The 25,924-nt window shown below is 49.4% G+C and overlaps 1 protein-coding gene across 1 annotated transcript in view; it reads right to left on the reverse strand.

Moving 5' to 3' along the window:
- Positions 1-25,924, reverse strand: part of GNG12 (G protein subunit gamma 12) — a 67,050-nt gene that overhangs the window by 24,287 nt on the left and 16,839 nt on the right. Inside the window, exon 2 of the mRNA XM_083157716.1 lies at positions 14,284-14,342. The gene's annotated coding sequence lies outside the window, so the exon portion shown is untranslated. The remainder of the gene's footprint in view (positions 1-14,283; positions 14,343-25,924) is intronic.

Raw genomic sequence — 25,924 nt, forward strand, 5'->3', positions numbered from 1 at the left:
CTCGCTGTATGTAATTACTGAGTGAGGCATATGCACAATTAATATGTTCATCGAGAACGATCCCTACCCAATTAATCTCACTATGCAGTTACATCAGTACATCACTGGATGCTGAAGTAGGACCTGAAATTGCCTGTTGAAAACAAGGACCTATACTGTTGGTATATACCTGAGTATCTAGCAGCCAATTTCAGGCACATCTGTATTCCAGTGCTCATACAGTGTAGTAGTCATTGGAAGTTTATTTAGTGAGGCTGGGATCTGTCCCACTGCCCATAGGATACATAGACCTTCCCTTCACTAGCATGCCATACAGTAATAAGGAAAGGGTGGTCGTCATACCACAGGCACCTCGCCAGGGGGGGCTAGCCATAACGGTGTGCATGGAAAGGTCTAACATCTCTAGATAGACAATTATAGGATGACACCAGAGGTCAACTTTGACTAAATGCTGACATGCTAAAGGTTGACATACAAACGTAGACACAATTATCATTTTTTTTATGTGAATGCCCACACCTACCGACGCAGACCCCCAATTAGTAGTACGTACCCCTGCATGGTGAATGGGGTTTTTTTTTATGTGGATGTGAATATATGAAAAACGCCAAAAAATGATGGGAAAAAAAAAAAAATAGTTGACCTTTTCCATGAAAACCTACAATATCAACCGGATACCATGCACACCCTGGGCATGATGCCCGTTCACCAATCTGCTCCACATGAGGCCCCTTAATGCTCAGTGACAGGGGGTGTGTGGATGATTATACGTTTTTCACATTTTTGGTGTCCATTTCGACATGGAGCCGGTTTTGGTTGCCACGCTTCGGGCCTGGTGCCTTCGTACTGTTCTTCGTCCACGTGGATGGTAACGTATGAAAAAGTACAATTTTAAAGAGCAACGGAATTTGCTGCGCTATATAAGAAACTGTAAATAACTAAAAAATAAATAAATTAAAAAAAAAAAAAAAGGAAGAAAAAAAATTGTGAAAAACTCATGCTGGCCTCTTAACCATGCCGAACTATTGCCTGTCTATCTAGATCAGGGGTGGCCAAACCGGTCAGCGAGACCTACCAACGGTCCACGTTTCCCAGATCACCTACTCATTACTGTCACAAACCTGCTGCATCATTCCTACTGTAGATCCCACAGGTTGCCTGAGACACGTGAACTGTTGGGAGATCATGAGGACAGGTTTGGCCACACCTGGTCTGGACACTGGATCTATCACCTGGAACAAGCCAGGAGTCAGCGGCTTGTAGGTGACAACACAGGGCAGTTATAGGACATCTGTATGCTGGGACTGGAAACTCACAACCCCCAGCAGGTACAGATATGATGGAATCTTTGATCATGTGACCTCATCAGAATTCCGGGACTTTCCCTTATCTCAGGTCCCAGGCAAGGGTCCAATATCTACATATTGCAGCATGTTTGTCACCTGACTCTGCTGCTTCCCCCGGGATGCCTGGACTCTGACACACCGGGATGACACGGAGTCAGGAGACTCACACATGACAGCCTCCCGTGTGCATTGGGTAACCTGCAGGGCACAGGCTGATTGCATGCAGCCACACGTGCCAGTCCTATTGCAGGAAAAGGGTAATCACCCTGGTAATATATATTTATTATACACACCCACACCCATCCTTTCAGGAGAGGGTATACACAGTACCTGTACCAGGTGACAGGCAGGAGAGGGAAGGGCAGGGGACTTGGGATCCTCTTCTCTCTGCCATAGATCCAGCTCCTCCAGACCAAGCACTGGGACTGAGTGCAGTAAATCTGGGCACCACGCGAGTGTATTAGTTGCCCTACTAACCTACACTGCAAAGTGACATCATATCAGGGACTCTGCGCTCAGGTTTAAAGTTCCATTTTTTTTTTTAAACTGCATAATCCAGGCCGGTTTGCCACTGCAAAACATCGCTGCTTTCAATCTTCTAAACCGCCGAAATAGCGTCACTTTGCAAATCTTCGCCTGTGTGCGTGTCAAGTGACGCTCCAGCTGCGCTTATTCCCCAGTGCGGCTCCAGGATTACCTCTGCTTTGATTGCAGAGTCAGACCGTTTAGATTTGGCAGCGGTTAGACCAAGCAGAGTGCAGGGCGCGCCAGAAGTGAACCCGCAAGAGCCGCATTCTATATGGCAGCTGTGGTGCTTACAATTCAATTCTAGATTCCTACGCAATTTATCGGTTTTTGGTTGATAGGTTTACAGATCGCAGGCCGGCATATATTTGGAAAGAGTTTATTCGTGACCGCTCACTGAAGGAACTAATCGCTGCCCAAAAGGAAGCGGTTTCCTAAAATTATCGGATAAAGTTAAACCGTCAGAGCACAGACCGCTCTCCGGGAAGGGGTAGGAATAACCTCTAGTAACGCGTTTCATGCGCACTTCTTCAGTCCGTTACACCAAACGGCACTATATATGGCTGCCTACTGCTTCTTGGAATGGGTGTCATCAGTTAGTGGCGGTTATTCCCTGCACCACACCACATAAACCGCTGACTCCTGTACAGTGGGGAGATCCCGCCCAACTCCTGACCGGTACATTTATAGATTGTCCGTTACAGTGTGTTCCGCTCTAGAATAATGTGTGCCCGTGAATTAGAGCCAATGACATATACATTACTCACGGTTCCTGCGGAGCGTGGTTAGAGTGAGAGGAATGGGATTTGGCTACAGTTTGGGAATCAGTAGTGACTGGGTGTTACACGCAGCCAGGTAACGGCATGTAATATAATACAGATCCCGGCGGTTATGCAGTAAGCAGTCAGGTGATTGTAGTGTGAGCCGAGAGCCATAACGTACACAGCATCACAGTGCAGCAATCACAATATACCAGCATCATCAGCCCTGTTATGGGAGGAGAACGGATCTGTCCAATCATCAGCCCTGTTATGGGAGGAGAACGGATCTGTCCAACCATCGCAGGACAGGGGCGGCAGAGCGCGCACATCACACGGCTGACCGTGAACACATCACACGGCAGAGGTGGCAGAGCACGCACATCACCTGGCAGCATCAGCAGAGTGCGCACATCACCTGGCAGCATCAGCAGAGTGCGCACATCACCTGGCAGCATCAGCAGAGTGCGCACATCACCTGGCAGCATCAGCAGAGTGCGCACATTACAAGGTAGCGTCGGCAGAGCGCGCACATCACACGGTAGCGTCGGCAGAGCGCGCACAACACACAGCGGCAAAGCGCGCACAGAACACGGCAGTGCGTGAACACATCACACGGCAGAGGTGGCAGAGCACGCACATCACCTGGCAGCATCAGCAGAGTGCGCACATTACACGGTAGCGTCGGCAGAGCGCGCACATCACACGGTAGCGTCGGCAGAGCGCGCACAACACACAGCGGCAGAGCGCGCACAGAACACGGCAGTGCGTGAACACATCACACGGCAGAGGTGGCAGAGCGCGCACACCACACGGCAGCGTCGGCAGAGCGCGCACACCACACGGCAGCGATGCCAGAGCGCGCACATTACACGTCGGCAGAGCGCGCACACCACACGGCAGCGATGGCAGAGCGCGAACACAACACACGGCAGCGGCAGAGTGCACAGAATAGGAAGACATGTGGTCATTAGAAGCTGCAGGACACGGGGAATGTGATGAGATCCATGTGATTAGGATGCTGCAGATTCTGACACGTGCGATGACTGGACACAAAGGAATCCGGAGTATTGTGTGTATTCATCTCCATTACCGTTTATACAAGTGCTGCAACATACAGCTCTACACAGGGGACCGCTCCCCCCCCCCCCCCCGTATCCTAATGCTAAAACGGTGGCAGAGCATGCTGGGACTTGTAGTTACAGAACAGCTGAAAAGCCACAGTTTGGCCAGACCTGCACTTAATGAATCACATGTCAAGCAATATGGAAAAGGATATATATCCTAGCAGAGGAAACGGACAATAATGCTAATTCTGCTACCAGGAGACCCCATTACAGCTGTCTAACTCCACAGTCCAGCACAATACAGTCCAGCGCCGCACCGCACAATACAATACAGTCCAGCACCGCACCGCACAATACAGTCCAGCACCGCACCGCACAATACAGTCCAGCGCCGCACCGCACAATACAGTCCAGCGCCGCACCGCACAATACAATACAGTCCAGCACCGCACAATACAATACAGTCCAGCACCGCACAATACAATACAGTCCAGCGCCGCACCGCACAATACAGTCCAGCACCGCACAATACACTCCAGCTCCGCACAATACAGTCCAGCACTGCACAATACAGTCCAGCGCCGCACAATACAGTCCAGCGCCGCACCGCACAATACAGTCCAGCACCGCACCGCACAATACAGTCCAGCGCCGCACAATACAGTCCAGCGCCGCACAATACAGTCCAGCGCCGCACAATACAGTCCAGCGCCGCACAATACAGTCCAGCGCCGCACCGCACAATACAGTCCAGCACCGCACAGCACAATACAGTCCAGCGCCGCACAGCACAATACAGTCCAGCGCCGCACAATACAGTCCAGCGCCGCACCGCACAATACAGTCCAGCGCCGCACCGCACAATACAGTCCAGCGCCGCACCGCACAATACAGTCCAGCACCGCACAATACAGTCCAGCACAGCACAATACAGTCCAGCACAGCACAATACAGTCCAGCACCGCACAGCACAATACAGTCCAGCACCGCACAGCCCAATACAGTCCAGCACCGCACAGCACAATACAGTCCAGCACCGCACAATACAGTCCAGCACCGCACAGCACAATACAGTCCAGCACCGCACAGCACAATACAGTCCAGCACCGCACAATACAGTCCAGCACCGCACAGCACAATACAGTCCAGCACCGCACAGCACAATACAGTCCAGCACCGCACAGCACAATACAGTCCAGCACCGCACAATACAGTCCAGCACCGCACAGCACAATACAGTCCAGCGACGCACAGCACTAACCCGGGGGGGCACACCATACTGATATAAAAATGAGAAACACAACCAAAACTAAGAACCACAGGGTCAAAGTCTGCTGGAGTCAGAGCCGCGACCACGGGTGTTCCTCACGCAGATATGCTGAATACACAGATATGCCCCCCCCCCCCTGTACAGGCAATTCTTGCTCCCTGGTGCTTGTGCTACCTGAAGATGCCAAGGCATGCTGGGACTATTAGTTCAACACATGGAGAGCCCCTGGTCGCTTGCAGCTGTCATTAGCAAACCCCTATTATATAAATATCTGCAGAATACTTGTGCGAGGGAATATTAACATGGTGCGAGTGCTGGGGTGGGGTGTTACTAATTACTGCAAACATTCCTCAGCAGCAATAATATGTATGGAACCTGCTTGTGCCACGTGCCAGGTAATTATTATGTAGCTGCCATGTACTGCCGGGAAGATCTACTCGCTTATGCAAGGTCATCACATGTACAGCGCCAAGTGTGACAGATCCGAGGTGTGGAGCTTTCCCTGACCTACATTACGCAGCGAGCTTTCTTATCTAACGGCCACATTAAAGGAACAGCAGCAGCGGTCACCCTCTGACAGTGGGGCTCGTACAGCATATATCCTCCCTCATTGTCTGTATGGCCTCACTAGCCAGACCATGCAGCACACTTACATATACTCCCTCATTGTCTGTATGGCCTCACTCGTCAGACCATGCAGCACACTTACATATCCTCCCTCATTGTCTGTATGGCCTCACTCGTCAGACCATGCAGCACACTTACATTTACTGATTGTAGGATAGTAAAAGGTTTTTACGGCCCCAAAGACACAAAGGGGAGAAAAAAAAAAAACTCCCGAATTTCGACGTAAACCAGATGGTTTCCCACCATTGATGGCAATGGCAAAGACGGCCATCCCTATACGCATGCACAGTTCATCGCCCCCATACTAATTCAGACGTGCAATCAGGTCTGAATTGGGCTAAATTTTCAAACGCAGCCAGTAACATGGCAGTTAGGAGCTGATTGGTTTTTACATTATCTCTCTCCACTGCGGGACATAATGCAGTCACGACATTTGCCTGGTACTCGTGACCAGCCCTGAATCCCTACTGTACGTAGATTGCTGCTCCCAACTGCGAGCACCAGAGCTAACGGGTAGATGTATAAAGCCGTGATAAGGGAGGTGTGGCCACGGCAACCAATCAGCACTGAAGTAACATCTAGAATTTGCATATTATAAAATGATACAGAGCAGCCGATTGGCTGCCATGGGCCACTTCTCCCTTATCACTGCTTCATACATCTAACTCTTATTGTGGGAAGTGACTGAGCTGCAGCTACACTGTAGCTTCTGTAACAATTGAACCAATCCATTTATAAGTAACTAGTGTTATCGCTAATACAAGGTCTATAGTCAAGTTCCAAGAATGTCTTATTATCCCAATAGCAAAGATGCACCGTCAGTGTAATTATGACCTGAACACAAGGTCACAAGCAATATTATACCCCTACAGCCACATTATAGTCCTCCCTCCCTCCCCCCCCCCCCCCCCCATGTAGAACACATGGTTTTTCCTCTCGGCCTGCACCTGACAGGACGCTTACTGGGTGCTGGGGGTGGTCTGGAAAGACTGCACCTAGAAGAGAAGACACCCCAAGATGGTAATAAAACGAATGCACTGTGGGGGCTGTCAAGTGATCTGGCCTTTTGTGGCCTCGTCCGCATTGTACATACAATGTCACACAAGCCAAACAACACATGGTATTAGGACAACAGTGTCTGGGTGGGCCAGCCGTGTCTGCCCTGCCCCCGTACATCTATGGGATATACTTTACCTGGGCAAATTCAGACACCTAAATAGGTCTAATATTAACCCTGAATTATACAAGGAAAAAAACACAAACTATTAATTGCAAAGAAATGTCTATCCCAGCGTACGATAATGATTATCGGAGTTTGTTCTAATCGACGTGTGAAATTCTACAGGGTTTCCGTTTTCTTTCTCCCTGCACAAACACTGGGGCATTTGGTAATTGCATTATACAACAGTTGTCAGGTCTACAGCCACAATCTCTGGCAAGACAGTAATGCTGCATTATAGAGCCTATAGTAACACATATACAATCCCTGCAGGCAAGAAACACTAATTGTTGCTATTATACATAGGACATTACGTGTATTTTCAATATTCGGCAAATGAGCAATTTCAAAAGCAACAAGTGTCAATCTTAACAGGAAAAGACAATGTAGCAATAGAGAAGGCAAGAAAGCAACAGTTACATATTTGATTTATTTAATAACTGAAATGAAGTAATCATTAACTAGGGGAGCGGGACTAATATATACTGTGTAGGTGAAGGGTTTCATAAGGGCGGTGTAAGTGGAAAAGCAATGCCTCCATCTAGTGGACAAAATACAGAATGCAGCACATACGCTGTGCAACTTGAATTCTATGCTAGGTTATACAGGTGTGATGACCTGCTGGATCGGTTTCATGCAGTCAGATGTTATAGCAGAGCCTGAGTGACACATTGTAGTTTAATTGCCACTTTGTTTATGTAATTAGCAGCGCTTCCACAATGTCATGTGACGGGAATGCAGCAGTCATACTGCCTGTCGTGTGCTGGTAAACATGCATCATGGTTACGGCATCTCCTATTAATATAGCATTATTCTCAGGCTGTTGCTTGCTGGGGGAAGATGCGGCTTGCTGGGGGGGATGCGGCCTGTGTTTCAGCACTTTTCAAACTCTTTTATCCAGCAAATATTAATAGGAATCTAAAAAGGTACAAAAAGAACAACCAAATGCTCTGATTCAGAACCTATATAGACGTAATATCAGCCTTTAGGCTGTGGAGGCTGCCGCCGACATGTGTCCTGACACGCGGTATTTCATGCACTACTAGGGCATGGTGGGAGAACAATTGTGTGCTGAGCGTAGCGGGCCCGAAGCATGCCGAGTGCAGAGACCCATGCGAGGGGACTCTGTGCACTTTTTTAGTGTTTATGTCGACTGTGTCGAGATACGGGTCAAAAAGAGTGAAAAATCTCATGTCGACCTTGTGACTGTCGACCTTCTCCATGTTGTGTTCCCGATGCTTGTGTCGACATAATGACAGAGGCAAGCCTTCATTCATGTTGACCTAATGCTTGTCTATCCGCAAGGTTATGCGCAGAAAGAAAAACAAAGGTTTATGGAAAATGAAATACGCTGCATTGGGGAGTAACGTTAGAAGACGAGGATTCCCCATTGACTCAAAGCTATGACAGGAACTACAGTAAATATATCACACTACTACCATTGCGCTGTAGGGTCTGTTTTAGTGCAGCAAACGTGAAAAAGGAAAAGAGCAAGAACATGAGAGAAAGAGAGAGAGAGAGAGAGAGAGAGAGAGAGAGAGAGAGAAAACGCAAGACAGACAGAATGTGTGTGTGTGAGAGAGAGAGAGAGAGAGAGAGAGAGAGAGAGAGAGAGAGAGAGAGAGAGAGAGAGAGAGAGAGAGAGAGAGAGAGAGAGAGAGAGAGAGAGAGAGAGAGAGAGAGAGAGAGAGAGAGAGAGAACCCATGTGCTGAGGTCTATTTACGGGGTCCAGTTCTGAGAGAGACCTATTGAGCCTAGTTACAGGGGTTGCATTTTGTGAGGTATTATTGGGATCAACAAAATGATCTCAAAAGTTAAAGGAGCCATACCAACACAAATGCCCTCTAAGTACCCACCAGACCTCTCCAATGTGCCTGTCTCTGGTACCATATGTATAGCGTGCCCCATTCCATAGCTTGCCACACCGCAGCGTGCCCCATTCCATAGCTTGCCACACCGCAGCGTGCCCCATTCCATAGCTTGCCACACCGCAGCGTGCCCCATTCCATAGCTTGCCACACAGCAGCGTGCCTTATTCCATAGCGTGCCACACCGCAGCGTGCCCCATTCCATAGCTTGCCACGCCGCCGCGTGCCCCATTCCATAGCTTGCCACGCCGCCGCGTGCCCCATTCCATAGCTTGCCACGCCGCCGCGTGCCCCATTCCATAGCTTGCCACGCCGCCGCGTGCCCCATTCCATAGCTTGCCACGCCACCGGCGTGCCCCATTCCATAGCTTGCCACACCGCAGCATGCCCCATTCCATAGTGCGCCACATACTAGCGCTTGAACTTCATAGCATGTCACATAGTAGGGGCCCCAATCCATAGCATGCCACAGTAAGGGCCCCAATTCATAGCATGCTACATAATATGGGCCCCAATTCATAGCATTGCCACACAGTAAGGGCCCCAATTCATAGCATGCTGCACAGTATGGACTTCTAGAGATGAGCACAGTGCTCTGCTATTAGTGTAACATGTAACTGCCACCACACGCACAGTATGACAACGAAAGCCACAGGCTCAATCCTGACATTTATAGATGAAAATTGACTTCAAATTTGAATATGTAAATAACATGTAAATTACTGTAGCATTCTCCTCACACAGTTCTATTACCGTGAAGAGGTTTTTGAGCCGTATTACTGAGCACAATACATCCCATTTACATAGAAATATAACTGATCATTTTAAAAACACCATCACTTAATAAATACAACAAATATATAAAACAATTACAGTTAGGTGCGTTAGTGCAGCAGGTAAGCCTGATAGTCCCTGGAAACTACAACCTCCCCTATCCCTGATCACATGTAAATAACGGTAGGTGTTCCACGCAGGTCTAAAGAAGCCTGGGCTTTCCCATCACTGCTTAATATGGGATCCTGCTCCTGCTTCCGCCATCACTGATCAGAGGGAGCAGCAGGAAGAGCCAGAGAGCGGCACCATGTTCAGATATCAAGGACAAGGGTCCAGAGTGACAGGGGACATTTAGAACAGAGATGACACCATAACGCCACGTACTGCCCACATGACTAAAGAAGGCGGCTCTGCAGAAATCAGTAGCCAGCTAGTAGCAGCATAACAATGGCTGCCTGGCGTACAGCAGGGTGTATAGGAATCAGCATATTCCATGTGCCAGGTACAACACATAGGGCGAGATTCTCCAAACTAAAAATGCCGTAAAAAAACATTTTTGGGGTTTTTGCCGCATTTTCATATGCAGCAAAGCCCCACCGCTGAGGCTTCGCTGCGGGGGATTACGCCAGTTCTATCTGGCGTAACCCATGGAAGCCTATGGGCTTCGTTTTGCGTCCCCTGTCACCCTTCCTCACCTGTGTTAGGGCAGCCTCCTGCTGTGCTGCCCGGACCAGTGATCTCCTCCTTCCTGCACAGCTTCCGGGTGCAGGGAGGAGGAAAAGAAACCCTCACACAGCCGGGTAAGGGTGCAGGGAGGGAGGGAGGGGGAACCTGCTGCACATCGCTGGCCAGCGCTTTTGCATTACTAATCGCATATGTTACTGCATATGCGATTATTAACACTGCGAGTGCCGGCGATGTGCTGCGGGGGTTATTAGAGAATCCCACCCAATATGATTTCAAGGTTCTAACTGCCTGGGGTATATTTACATAGCATGTGACAGGAGATCAGAACCATTCGGCCCATCTGGTCTGCCCCTTTTACCACATTGTTACCCTTAAACCCTATTTGATCCTTATTTCAATGTAAAGATGTCCCTATGTCTATCCCATGCTTGTTTACATTGCTCTACTGTCTTAGCCTCTACCACCTCTGACGGGAGGCTATTCCACTTATCCACTACCCTTTCTGTGATGTCATGTTCCCTCAGATTTCCCTGAACCCCCCCCCCCCCCCCCAGTGTCAGTGCATGTCCTCGTGTTCTAATACTTTTCTTTATTTGAAGAGTGTTTCCCTCCTGAATGTTGTGAATACCCCTAATATATGTGACCGTCTCTAACATGTCCCCCCTTTCCCTTCTCTGCTTCACAGTATACATATTGAGATCCTTGAGAAGGGAGCACAGAAGACCCGCTAATGAGGGAGCACAGAAGACGTCAAAGGAGAACCGCAGCTGAGGGAGAAGGGGCGCAGGAGACCCACCACTGCAGGAGTTGGGGCCCATGAGACCAGCTCAGGAAATTGGGGCACAGGAGACCAGACATTGCTGACAATAGCGAGATTGAGACCTGCTACATCGGTGCTTGTAGATGTGGGGGCAATGACAAAGGGATGCCTGTCAATCCTGTCAAACCCCTGCTTCCCCCTTGCCTCCAATCTCTAACCCCTCTAATTCTCTCTCCTCTAACACCCTTTCTTTCTTTTCCTCCCTCTGTCACATCTCATTCCCCCCTCTTTTTCACTGTCACCATCCCCTTTTCTCTTCTCTCTCCCCTGCGGTCCTGAACACTGTTACGCCACCTCCGTCTCACCTCTCCATCTCTCTCCTCCCCTCATCTTTCCCACTCTCTATTTCCTCTCTCTCTGACAGTCTTTCCCCTTTTTCTCTATGACACCCGCTCTCTTTTTCCCCCCACCCGATACCCCTCTCCTGGTCTCTTCACGTCTCTCCATGATACCCTGTCTCTTTCCCTGACAACCCCTCTTACCAGTCTTTCCCCCTTTCTCTACCCAACCCCTCTTACCAGTCTTTCCCCCTTTCTCTACCCAACACCTTCTTTCCATGACACCCCCTCTCTCTGTCTGTCCCCACCCTCTCTCCGCCTCTCCCCTTTCCCTACCTGACACTCTCTCTCTTTCCCCGAGACCCACTTTCTCCCACTGTCGCCTCTTTTCTCTCCATGACACGCTCTTCCTCCCTGAAATTCAGGGTTTTTACTGCATTTCTATTTTACTACAATTGTGCCCTTGTCTCTCACTCTTATCACACTTTCTTCTGCCCTCTAAGTGCCATATTAGTGACAATATTGGAGGAGGCCGTATTAAAATGTGATACTTGTGTAGTTTCATGGCGGCAGTTACGTAGTCAGCGTAGTGTTCCCGCACCCAGCGTAGTCAGCTTGTGTTTGTGTGTGCGTTCACGCCTAACCATAGCTTACGCAGTTAGCGCAGTCGGTCAGCGCTACGCAGTTAGCGCAGTCGGTCAGCGCTACGCAGTTAGCGCAGTCGGTCAGCGCTACGCAGTTAGCGCAGTCGGTCAGCGCTACGCAGTTAGCGCAGTCGGTCAGCGCTACGCAGTTAGCGCAGTCGGTCAGCGCTACGCAGTTAGCGCAGTCGGTCAGCGCTACGCAGTTAGCGCAGTCGGTCAGCGTTACGCAGTTAGCGCAGTCGGTCAGCGTTACGCAGTTAGCACTTATTACATTGTGTGGGAACCATTGTTAACCTGCCTGACGGGTGTGAATGTGTTCCTGAAACACCCCCACTATCCACGTCAGCATAGAGGTACGCGTCCTCCCGACCTGTTCATACCCCCCACTATCCACGTCGGTGGGGAGTTGATTTTAGAAAGTGTGGCAAGCCCCGCGAGGGGACACTTAAAACAAGCTTGAAGCGTGGCAAGCGCACACGGATTACTTGACGTGTATTCCGCGTCTGCTCGCCACACTCGGACTCGTTTTACACGTGCGCTCGCCACACTTTATAAAATCAACTCCACGCCTAAGTGGATAGTGGGGGTATGAACAGGTTGGGAGGACGCTTGTGTCCGCCAGCGCAGGGGATCTGGCGGTTACCGGCTCTCACTAGGCTTGCCAGGGACAGAGCTGCAGCTCCCGGGGACAGTACGGTGACACTACGCTAGGCTGCAGTTAGGCTACACTGACAACATGAAGCTGTGAATGATGAAAATAATGTGCACATAAAACCAGCAGCAGTTCCAGATTTGTTGATGTCGTCTCTTTTTAAAAAACCAAACCTGTATCACTAGACAGCAGAAGCACATGGTGACAAGTCACTTCCTGGTTCCTATCCATTACAGTTCTGCAAAGGCTACACTGCCTGATGAGCCCACTAGGTGGCAGCAATGTCATCAATAGATGGATAGCGAACACATGCAGTACACAGATAAGAAGCCAGCCTTGCTCTTTGGATATCAGAGCTGTGTCATTTGCTCTCCATGGCTGGCATTTCAGGGCTTGTTTTATACTACACGTTTCCCCATCACAAACTGTATGTCTGATCTCTGTCCTTCCTGCCCCCATAACAACCCCCCACCCCCCCAATCCCTCAGAGACTTATCTTTGTGGCTTTAATCACTGTTCCATCACTCTACCCCCCTCGCTATAATTGTTGTCATCTCTGTCCACTTCCTCTAGTCTCACCTTTGATCCCTTCCTTGGGGGGGGGGGGTGATTCAATCCCGGGTCTCGACTGTCAGTACCCTGGCCGGTTTTCGGTCTGCCTTACAATCGTCGAAAAAGGGGGCGTGTCTGTGAAAACGGACGTAGATTGTCGAACTCCGGTTGTGGTCTCCACAATCCACGGCTGTTTTCGGCAAAAGGGGCCCGACTGCTTTTAAAGTTGGGTCCGTTTTGATGAACTGCAGCTTCAATGCTGTTGGGAACGACAGCATTGAATAGGCGCCCGCCGCTATTCCCCCTGACATATCGCTGGCCTGGCCTCTTATCTGCTGGTATCACCAAGGGGGTGGACGGCTTTCCATAGTGAAAATCTCTAAAACGGGTGAAAAAAGCCACGTGTGTTTGTGTCTTCAATCACTTCCTCGCACCTTTGTCCACTTTCCCTGTTGATCTCCTGACTGCGTTTCGTGTTCTCAATCTGTCCATTCGAACGGCCTCCTCTCATCCCTACCAGCACACCCCAGTCTACCATTTTGTTCCACCTTCCCCTATTGATCTCCCATCTGTCTTTTTCTCTGTCTCTCGTTTGTCCCCCCTACACCCCAATATCTTTCTTTCATCACTGTCCGCAGTCTCATCTTTGTGTCCCCCCCCCTCTGCCCTAGTACTCTCATCTTAATTTCTTGTCTGTACCCCAGGTGCCAGATGACCTCCCTACAGGGATTTCGACTTAGAGGGGCTCTAAGGCCCCCCATAGAGGGAGAATCGACCCTGTGGCGAGCGCAGCGAACCACGAGCACCCACGGGTCTTTGATGCGCTTGTCCACTGTCAGAGTACTGGAAGACAGACTGCTATACAACGCCCCGGTATACCACTTCCCCTGCGCCGCTTTGTCTATCTTGTTAGAAGTGGGGGAACAGCAGCAGAAGTGGGGATGCGATTTAGGAGATGGGGTGCAACCTGCTTCTAAAAGATACAGGCAACGTCAAAGCAAAAAAGAAATACAATCAATGAAAGTATGTATGTATGTATGTATGTATGTATGTATGTATGTATGTATGTATGTATGTATCTTGCACAGAATAAGCCCCCTCCACATTCCCCAGACATGCCGATAACGGGACACTATACATTTGGAGATGACCACAGAGCCCCCGAGTAGATCAGAGCGAGGGGACAGGGACTCACCTAGAGGGGTGACAGCTGCTGGTACTGGTGTATGATGCCTTCCTGCTCTTCCTGGAAATCTGGAAAGAAATAAAACACACAGGTTAGCACCAATGGGAGCACAGCCTTCCAGGGGTGCGGGATGGGATCCGCACCCAGATTGCTCTCACAGCTCTCCGGTCTCTGGTGTACAATATACAGCGTTACTTAAAGGTAAAAATGACATAAAGCAGAAAACAATCTGAGAATGCAGAATACAGAGTTATTATGACCTAGAGTAGCTTTGTTCTTTTATAACCCTCTGACGCTACGGCAATGCACTGCGCGCCATACACGCTACGGCAATGCACTGCGCGCCACACACGCTACGGCAATGCACTGCACACTATACACGCTACGGCAATGCACTGCGCGCCATACACGCTACGGCAATGCACTGCACACTATACACGCTAAGGCAATGCACTGCGCGCCATACACGCTACGGCAATGCACTGCGCGCCATACACGCTTCTGCAATGCACTGCACACTATACACGCTAAGGCAATGCACTGCGCGCCATACACGCTACGGCAATGCACTGCGCGCCATACACGCTACGGCAATGCACTGCGCGCCATACACGCTACGGCAATGCACTGCGCGCCATACACGCTACGGCAATGCACTGCGCGCCATACACGCTACTGCAATGTACTGCGTTCCATACACGCTACTGCAATGTACTGTGTGCCATACACGCTACTGCAATGTACTGCGCCTCTGCGCCATACAGGCTGCCGCAATGTACTGTGCACCATACAGGCTACTGCAATGTACTGCGCCGCCTGTACATAATACACGCTACTGCAATGCAGCGCACCCTATACACACCAGTGCAGTGCACACTGCCTCCAGTACACCAGCGCAGCACACTGCCTCCAGTACACCAGCGCAGCACACTGCCGCCAGTACACCGTATACCACCACTGCAGCGCACGGACGTGGCCCTGTACAGGCTGCTAGTGGGTGTTTATAAGGACAATAAAGAACGCTCTCCAGGGGCTGCACATAGAGCGTATTCTATTTTATAGATCAAACAGTAATAACGGTTTAGGTCATTACCAACTGCGCTAAACCAGGGGAGGCGATGTGATTAGGTAATACACCAGCTGTAATCACACAGTAATAGCAGGGAAGTGGACAGTTCCCCATACTGTGCACACACAGACACCCTGCCTGCCGCTCAGCATCTCTGATTAACCCCATGTGTATGGGAAGACAATCCGGATAATATATACACCCACAATCAGGCCAAAGCTTATATTGCTCTATCTATAATAAATAATTGCTCCATAACATCACGATGAGCTATGAGACCTTAGGACTATTCTCCATTTACCATATTATTTGTAAACACAAGCGTAATACATTTTTATTACAGCCCCAAGAGTTTATTGATATGCTAGAGTACGTCATTTAAAAGCTGGTCATTAAGAAATCTGATTCGCTAATTATATTCAATAAAATATATACTAAATATATTTCTATTCATTTAATATTTATATTACTTGAATTTTAATTTCCTTTTTTTTACAATGTTAAAATACAAAATAAACAACATTATTGAAATGAAGAAAACACCCGAATGTTCACTTGAACTGTGCGGCCTAATTCCACGGCCTAGAGCAGGCCTGGGCAACCCTGTGGCTCTCCAGCTGTTGTGAAACGACATATCCCAGCATGCATTGGCACACGTTTAGCATTCGCCAATAGCAATAATGTGACAAGACTTGTAGTTTTCAATTCTTGGGGGGGGAATCAATACCTGACCGTGTGGCCCCCCAAATAGTGTACAGATACATTCGCTATGCTTCGAGACTTTACGATTCTCAATCGGGGTCTATGTGGATGGTAAAGCATGAAAAGCTTAAACTGATGAAAGGCATGCTGGGATGTGTAGCTCATCAATAACTGCTTAGTGCCCACCCTTGCTCTATACTCCTCACAGCCAGCCGGCACACTACACCCACACACCTCTCATTCAGCTGACGCACTACACCCACCTCCCCTCACAGCCAACCAACACTGTACACCCACACACCTCCCCCCATAGCCAGCCAACCCGCTACACCCACACACCTCCCCTCACAGCCAGCCGACCCTGTACACCCACACACCTCCCCTCAATGCCAGCGGACGGGCTACACCCAACACACCTCCCCTCACAGCCAGCCGACGGGCTACACCAGTGGTAGCCAACTCCCCTCACAGTCAGCCAACACTGTACACCCACACACCTGCCCTCACAGCCAGCCGACGCTGTACACCCACACACCTCCCATCACAGCCAGCCGATGCTGTACACCCACACACCTCCCCTCACAGCCAGCCAACGAGCTACACCCACACACTTCCCCTCACAGCCAGCCGACAGGCTACACCCACACACCTCCCCTCACAGCCAGCCGACGGGCTACACCCACACACATCCCCTCACAGCCAGCCGACAGGCTACACCCACACACCTCCCCTCACAGCCAGCCGACGGGCTACACCCACACACCTCCCCTCACAGCCAGCCAACGGGCTAAACCAGTGGTAGCCAACTCAAGAGCTACCAACAGTGCACGTTTTCCAGACAACCTAGCTGCACTCATTACTCACTGACATTTTAAAAGATCCACAGGTGGAGCTAATTACTTCACTTGTGATTCTGTGACGAGATCTGGAAAACATTAACTGTTGGTAGCTCTCGAGGACTGGCGTTGGCTACCCCAGGGCTACACCCACACACCTCCCATCACAGACAGCCGACGGGCTACACCCTCATACTCCCATCACAGCCAGCTCTACACCTTACAACCATACAATGACTGGGCTGTGTTCCAAAGGAAAAAAAGAGAACCCATTAACCCAAAGTAGCATCTTTATACATTTTTATTTCAAAATGCTGCAGTGGGCACCACCAGCACAGAGACTGCACCCCGCTGGCACCGCGCAGACGTCACCAGTACAGATATCAGCAAGCAAAGCAGATGGGTACACAATATGCTTAGCCAATGGTTTTCACACTGGGTGCTGTGGAGGCACTTGCAGATACTCTACTGCGCAGGGAAGTTCAGGAACCACTCAACTAAGCACCAAGTGAGGGCAGACAAGGGACCTGGTGTCATGGCTACAGGGAAGGAACATTTCCATAAAGAACTTTGCCTGAAAAACCTCACTAACTGTAGCGGTGTCTGAGATTTGCATACTGTACGCAGGACGTGCCAAATGGAGCGGGCACAGAGGAATGTTTCCTTCTATTGCCCGGACGCCAACAGAAGAGAAATGGATGGGATCTTCTAAAGAAAGCGCATCGCTAACTCCCATGTGAACGCAGGGCCGTGTTCTATGGATATCGCGAGCCCACTGGGTACAAAATGACCCAAATGGGAAATTAGAACTAATCTAGATCACTAATTTGTTTCTCATGCAAAACACAAGCAAGAGCCATTGTGTACAGCAGGGGACAGTAGCGCTGGTCTCTGCGGGTGCTGGACTTTCATAGTATGATAGTAACAATTTCCGGCATGTCGCCAGAACTACGTCATTAACAAACATTTACCAAAGGTAATAGACGGGCACTAAAAATTGCGTGCAGAACCGCTGCTGGCACGGGGGGGTGGGTGCAGACCCACCACTCCAGGCGTACCCACTGCTCCAGGGGGGAAGGTTGTGCAGGCATACCCGCTGATCCGGGGGGGGGGGGGGGGGGAGATTGTGTGGGTGCAGGACTGCCGTTGGTGGTGTTGCGTTCTGGCAGACCCTCTGCTTGCGGAGGTGGGGGGGTGTGGGCAGTCCCGCCGCGCCGGGTGGGGGCAGGCATACTTGCTGCTCCAGTGAGGGGGGGGGGGGGGGGGTGGGTGCTCCGCGGGTTGGGCATACCCACTGATGCGAGGGGGGGGGGGGTGTTTTGTGGGCAGACCCGACGCTCACCTACACCAGTGGGGGGGGCGCGGCATTTTGTGTATACCGCTGGGCGGGGGGGGGGGGGGGGTGTCCTAAGGCAGAAGCTATGTGTGTATAAAACGCTGTCAATCAATCTTGTAACCCCGCCCAGTGTTATACACACAGGGGATGAGTGACAGATCTGGCTAATTATATAAGAGATTCCCTGGTGTACATGTGCTGCGCAAATGCAAGCAGCACTTACTGCATGTGATCTATGTTTGAACACCCCATCCATGTCCTATTCCACCCCTGCGGGTGCAAGGGGCAGAACACCGCAGTCCTGCCTGGGGGCATCTGCATAGAGCGAGCGCACTGGATACCTGGCGCAGGGATAACACAGGAAGGAGGAAACAGACCTGCGGAATCTCTACGTCATTATCGTCCTCCAATGAATGGGCTAAATACAGGGGCGTGACCGTTATTGCTCTGCTCTAATTGCTTAATGTCTGCAGCGCTGGGGATTTATCGCACTTGGAACTAATAATTCAGCTATTCCGAAGCCAAAAGTGGCAGAGGAGGAATAAATATAGAATATGGATTTTGTCCTTTCCATAAACAGACGTCAGTAGAGAGAAACTAAACTGGTGCATTTCCTCTATAGACCATCGCCGCGCGGCATCCTGTGGCACCAAGCGATAGACTATCCGTTCATACATCCCAATCAGATGCCATCGGCCAAGTGGAGGCAGCACCATAAGTGGTCATACAGAACACGTCAGGGGCTCCCTTACACATTGAAGTAAGGGGTAAAGGCCCTCATACATGGTTCTGTCTGTTTTCATCAGATTCTGACGGATCAGGATGACTGATTGAGTGAAAACCGCCCAATTTGGGTGTCTTTTGACATCCGATCCTCGGCGCGGCCCTGTGCGCATCAGATCGGATCCAGAGATCCTACATGCTGCAAATATGATCTCCGCATTTTGCCCCATCCCTGGCGGGGACCGGGGATACATCCTGCCGCCCGGGCGGCCAAGAGGGATCGAATGCTGCTGCGAGACAGTGTGGGCACCGATGTTAGTAAATAACATAGCACTCCAGGCTGGAACATCACAGACTTTGCACATCCCCAATAATTGAATAGATCCCGGGGGGTGATGTTGTAGCCACAGAGCGGATTACGATGTTCCTTACTGAAAATACCGCAGGCAGCGTTTGCTTAAGAGTACAAGTGTTGAATAATCACAGAGCAGTCCTGGTCGTCTATACTGAGCTCCACGCACAATGCAAAACGCGCCTGTGTAACGCTACACACACATACACAACATTGTGGCTCATACACCATGTTTCCAGGACAAAGGCGGTTATTTTGGTTCACTCTTTCTGACAAGTTCCCTCTTAGTTGGACAAAACCATGTGCACTGCAGGTGGGGTAGATGTTACTTGTGCAGAGAGAGTTAGATGAATTCTCTCTGCACATGTTACTTCTGCCCCCCTGCAGTGCTCATGGTTTTGGCCATCTAAGAAGGAATTTGTCAGAAATAGTGAACCAAACATAACCCCCAAAGTCCTGAGCGGACGCTTTCAAATAGAAGACTAATGTGTCAAAGCCGACGCAGGGAAGAGAGGGCAACGCCGACACGGGGCTTATAAACAGGAACTTTGTAAAATGACTTTCACTTTCTATATTGCAACAGCTTTTCTGGCCTACACATCCGTACACAGAGGGCAGCCCTGACGGAGAAGGATCACAACATCCGCCTATAAGCATTGCTATATCTTTGCTTGGCTCCAGAATCAGGATAAGATATTTAGCATAGTAATTTATAGTATATATTTGCCTGGTTCCAGCGATTGATACCCTCTATAATAAGATCCGTAGTATCAGAGAATGCCATTGTACTGCAGCACAGTATTCCCCCTGAGGTATTACTAATACTAATCTACTAATAAGGATCCAGGCTTTGTTCTGCCAGCTCCTAATCTGATCTGTTATACCAGCAGCCCGGAGCACAACACCGGGAGCGCGCTCTGTGTGCGCAGCGTACGGACAGAGTGCACAGCTATTATTAGTGTAATGTCCATGTGCACTTCCATGCTCTTACACAGCTACATCGGAATCCCTACCGGGCACAAACAGCCATTCTGCAGCCAACAGAATAACAATTTGTTTGTTCCATTTGCAGGAAGTAACTGTGGCAGCAAAATACACAAATACATGTAGAAATAAATAGATAAATGTAGAAATAAATAGATAAATGTATCCTTCAGGCCATGTAAATGTGGCATTGCTCAGAACAGGAGGACTAAGTACATGTCAGGAGCCCGTCACTGGAATGCAGATGCCAGACGAATCATTTAAAGGGACAATATTAAATGGACTGCTCACCCTGGGAGGGTTCCCCAAAGTGAGGCACTAGCAGCAATATAGCTGAAGAAGGTCGACATAATCTGAATGTCGACACATTAGGTCGACAATGGGAAGGTCCACAGTCAAACGGCTGACTGTGGACTGTGGCTGGCTGAGTTCGTTTTTTCACCTTTTGCTTACGCTAATGTCAACATAGCGGACATGGACACCATCAATGTGTACCGCTGTGCTCGGCACACTATTTTATTCTCCCACCATGCCGTAGTGGATGGTAGGGCATTAAATGCCACCTGATGGCACGTCAGCTATTAAAGAGGTAAAACAAAAAAAAACCTCATGTCAACATTTTCATTATCGACCTTGTTTTGACCTTCTGACTAGGTCAACCTATTTTGAGTGTCGACTTAAGCCAATGACTGTATACCAATCAGAATGCAATCATTTGATTTACGTACACACAGAGCAAGGTGATGTTGTGATTACTACCATAATCGCAGACAATGATGCAGAGGTAGACGCTGCGCCGACATCGGGTGCAAGAGAACACGGTCTGCCGTCTGTGTGTGCATCCAACCTGCACTGCACACAGATGGTTACCGAATGCTGGGAATACAGAATGAAATAATCTAGTGGAGCGACCAGATAACTGTACCGTGTAGGCAGGTGACCGCTCTGAGGATATGGATTGGTTGGGCATGCTGGATGGTCCGGCGTTTCTGCCGCAAAGTTCCTTCACTGGGAGAGGAATCAGCATAAAACCTCTATACACAGAAATGAAAACCAATTTACCCTAAAAGTAGGTGGTGTTTGGAATTAAAAAGGTAATAATCCAACAAAGAAACGTCCCTGTGTGGTGGCGAGGGAAGGACGAACCAGCGCCCGCTGTAACTCGGCTCATCCTGAATGTCCGTTTCAGTCACCAAACGTGACTTTCATCAGGGTCTATAGCAACAGCCAGCTACTGGCATTCAGGAGCAACTCAGTAGGAGACTGGATACATCTCCCTTTTATTCTATACTTATCTTTATTGTATATGCCATACATCTCACCATAACTCCGAAGGCCAACACGAGTTGTGTCAGCTCTTCAGCCTGAATACGGGGCCAAGTGCGCAGTTTGCCGATGGCTGGGACACACGTGCCAAATGCCAATTGCAATTCAGCCACCCGGCGCCAACAGCGAGACCTGTACACTTTGGCTGTTAATGCTTTGCAAAAACCCTTGCTGCAATACACAGGGGTAACAAAGGCACACAACTGGCCGCTACAGAGAAATGACCGACATCGCTGAACATTCCACACACTCACATGCAAAATAATTATCATCCAGACGCCAAGAACTCATCCAGGAAGGAGAACAACCAAACGGCTGCACCGACTCTCACCACAGACGTCCGTATACTAAGGGGGAGGAAGGGAGACGAGGAATTTTACACAGAAAAAGTTCAAAAAATGCAAAAGTAGTGATTAAAGCAAAGATCACGGAGCAGAGACAAAAACATACCCAACTCGCTGCGAGGTCTGACGTGCGAGGCACTACCAAATATACTCGTTTTTCTAGATGTGACACAAGGAGGGCACGGCCCCGTGCACTCAGAATTAAGAGTCAAAGATCTGTGCGGGCAGCATGGACGGTATAATGGTTAGCATTACTGCCTCACAGCACTGAGGTCATGGGTTCTATCCCCACCATGTGTTATATATACGGGGCAGTACGGACGGTGTAATGGTTAGCATTACTGCCTCACAGCACTGAGGTCATGGGTTCTATCCCCACCATGTGTTATATATAAAGGGTATTGCGGACGGTGTAATGGTTATAGCATTACTGCCTCACAGCACTGAGGTCATGGGTTCTATCCCCACCATGTGTTATATATACGGGGCAGTACGGATGGTGTAATGGTTAGCATTACTGCCTCACAGCGCTGAGGTCATAGGTTCTATTCCCACCATGTGTTATATATACGGGGCAGTACGGATGGTGTAATGGTTAGCATTACTGCATCACAGCACTGAGGTCATGGGTTCTATCCCCACTATGTGTTATATATACGGGGCAGTACGGATGGTGTAATGGTTAGCATTACTGCCTCACAGCACTGAGGTCATGGGTCCTATCCCCACCATGTGTTATATATAAAGGGTATTGCGGACGGTGTAATGGTTATAGCATTACTGCCTCACAGCACTGAGGTCATGGGTTTTATTCCCACCATGTGTTATATATACGGGGCAGTACGGATGGTGTAATGGTTAGCATTACTGCCTCACAGCGCTGAGGTCATGGGTTTTATTCCCACCATGTGTTATATATACGGGGCAGTACGGATGGTGTAATGGTTAGCATTACTGCCTCACAGCGCTGATCTCATGGGTTCTATTCCCACCATGTGTTATATATATACGGGGCAGTACGGATGGTGTAATGGTTAGCATTACTGCCTCACAGCGCTGAGGTCATGGGTTCTATCCCCACCATGTGTTATATATACTGGGGCAGTACGGATGGTGTAATGGTGTTAGCATTACTGCCTCACAGCGCTGATCTCATGGGTTCTATTCCCACCATGTGTTATATATACGGGGCAGCACGGACAGTGTAGTAGCTAGCATTACTGCCTCACAGCGCTGAGGTCATGGGTTCTATCCCCACCATGTGTTATATATACACGGGGCAGTACGGATGGTATAATGGTTAGCATTACTGCCTCACAGCGCTGAGGTCATGGGGTCAATTGCAACCATGGACCTAACTGTGTGAGTTTGTATATTCTCCCCATGCTTGCGTGGGTTTCCTCCGGGTACTCCAGTTTCCTCCTGCAATCCAAAAATATATTAGGTAGGCTAATTGGCTCCTATCAAATTAACCCTAGAATGTCTGTGTGTGCGTGCCCCAGTGGAGCTTACAATCTATATTCCCTACCACATGTACACGCACACACAGACATTCTAGGGTTCATTTTGTGGGGAGCCAATTATCCTACCAGTATATTTTTGGATTGTGGGAGGAAGCTGGAGTGCCCGGAGGAAACCCACCGCACAGTTAGGGACATGGTGGGAATCGAACCCATGACCTCAGTGCTGTGAGGCAGTAATGCTAACCATTACACTGTCCGTGCTGCCCCGAAAGTCGCAGATGGACAAGAACGAAACCTGGTGGGAGGATCTGCGACATACGCTGGTACCCGAAACCTTTGCTTTGCACAGATGTACAGGTTCTGCCAAGTCCAGTGGTCAGTGTATGCTCACACTGTAATTGTCATTTCAGTAGACATCAGTGGCCACAACATATACCCTGTTTTAGAAAAGGCGTATGAGGACCCATTCTATAAAAAGGTGTTCTCCGGGGGACAGCCCATGTAAGAAAACAGGTCAGAAACAAAACTTCCATTGAGTGAAGGAGGTCTGTAGAAGCCCGGTGCGGACGAATCGCCTCCTCCATCAGGTGATCACGGTAACAGCAAGTGGTACATACTCATTTTATTAAGGCTGCACTTTTGCTGTGCTCACTAATGATAAGTGGCACCATATCATTTTAGAATTGAAAAGTGGTAGTTTAATCCTGAAATCTAAAGAGCAGTCACCCATGGAAACATCCATCGCGGTACACGGAGAGGACACGCACAGATAGGTCGTTCTGCATAGATGTATAAATAGAAATTATTGCAGACAAGCGACTGTCACCGAAGCTTCAGATCTCTGCAAAATAACAGCGCACAGAGAGATTACAAGGACGTTCCCAAGTGGCTGCGCTTCTCCCAGACATTCCCTTTGGTATGTACATACGGGTTCATTCTCCAGATCCAAGGTACCAAGTGGCATTCAGCACATTACTATTAGAATGGGGCTCATCTGGAGGAGAGGCGATCTAGCGGAGGAGTTTAATTAGCCATAGGTCTGCGACTAACGCCGGGGGTGCACTTCGGGTCCGATTCAGCATAGATCGCAAAATCTTTATGTAATGGGCAAAACCATGCTGCACTGCAGGTGGGGCAGATGTCACAGGTGCAGAGAGAGTTAGATTTGGGGGGGCCAAATCCACTAGTGAATTCTACCCTCGGAGAAGGTGCCCGCGATCCCTCCTACCCAGGGAATTGCAATCAACTGAAAAGAGCCCAGATTGCCTGTGAATCTTCCTAGTGCACTGGTTCTTAAAGTCGGTCCTCAGGACCCCACACAGCGCATGTTTTTCAGGTCTCCTGACAGAATAAAGTCAAATAATTAGCTCCACCTGTGGATCTTTTAAAATGTGTCAGTCAGTAATGAGTGCACCTGTCAGGTGACCTGGGAAACGTGAACGGTGTGGGGTCCTGAGGACCGAGTCTGAAAACCACTGGGCTAGTGTGTATGGGGCCTTAACTTTGTCTGCACATTTGGGATCCCGCCTATGGCTGAGCCCCACAGCCAATGGCATCAGACCCTATGGAGGCGATGCAATGGTTTTAGATAACTACGCCCATCTAAAATGTGCAGGAGCGAATTCAACTGTTTGCAGCTGAACACAAGGGACACACTTTTGGTCCCATTGCATGGGTGTATAGCCATGTAATATACCATACACACCGCAGTTAATGTGTGTCTGGCCCTCAAGGCCAGCCCTGAATACCTACTTTATGAGAAATCATCGATAGGTGCAGCACCGGGGCTGGTGCTCAAAACAATTGAATTACTTCCAGGATACATTACACAGGACCTAATTCTCTTGAACAATTGAATCACCCTCCATCAAGCATCTGCAAGATTTACAACTGCATTCGCTGTGACCTCCTCCTGGCAGCTCTGGACTGTCGGGAAGGGAGAGTAAGAGGAGGGCAGAAGTCAGGCTCAGCTGGAGGTGGAGACTACTAGCAACCTGGCGGAGGCAATGCAAACAAGCGGCACAGGATTGGTAGATGCCCAAATCCAGCATGCACCATGAAGGGGCAGCGGAGGTGACGCAGCAGATGCCAAGTCCGTTTACCAGTGATCTCCTACATACCACCCTCTTTCAGAAAAACTTATTTCATCCGAAAGGGGAAAACAATCCATCATTCTGCAATAAAGGCATTAGACGAAGCAGCTGCCTAGGTCACCGAGCATTTGCTACCAGCTACGCCAGGGGTAGGCTCAACAGAATTCGCCAACTGATCCATTTTATTGGTGTATTATATGGAAATGAATCAGGATATTACATATTTACAGGCAGACATCAGATTAGCGTCACTGGCTTGTAGGGAAGAGCTGTGTGATGGGAAGGATTAAGGGTATCCCAGGACCCTGAAAACACAGGGAAGGAAAGGGGTGCAGCAACCCCACGCATGAAGACACCGTGTAGTACAAGTGCAGACACTACAAAATCTCCGCTGACATTATTTGTGCAATTAGCAAAACCTA

Source organism: Crinia signifera, chromosome 8 (genome assembly GCF_055691185.1).
Source record: "Crinia signifera chromosome 8, ASM5569118v1, whole genome shotgun sequence".
In the NCBI taxonomy this organism is placed as follows: Eukaryota; Metazoa; Chordata; class Amphibia; order Anura; family Myobatrachidae; genus Crinia; species Crinia signifera.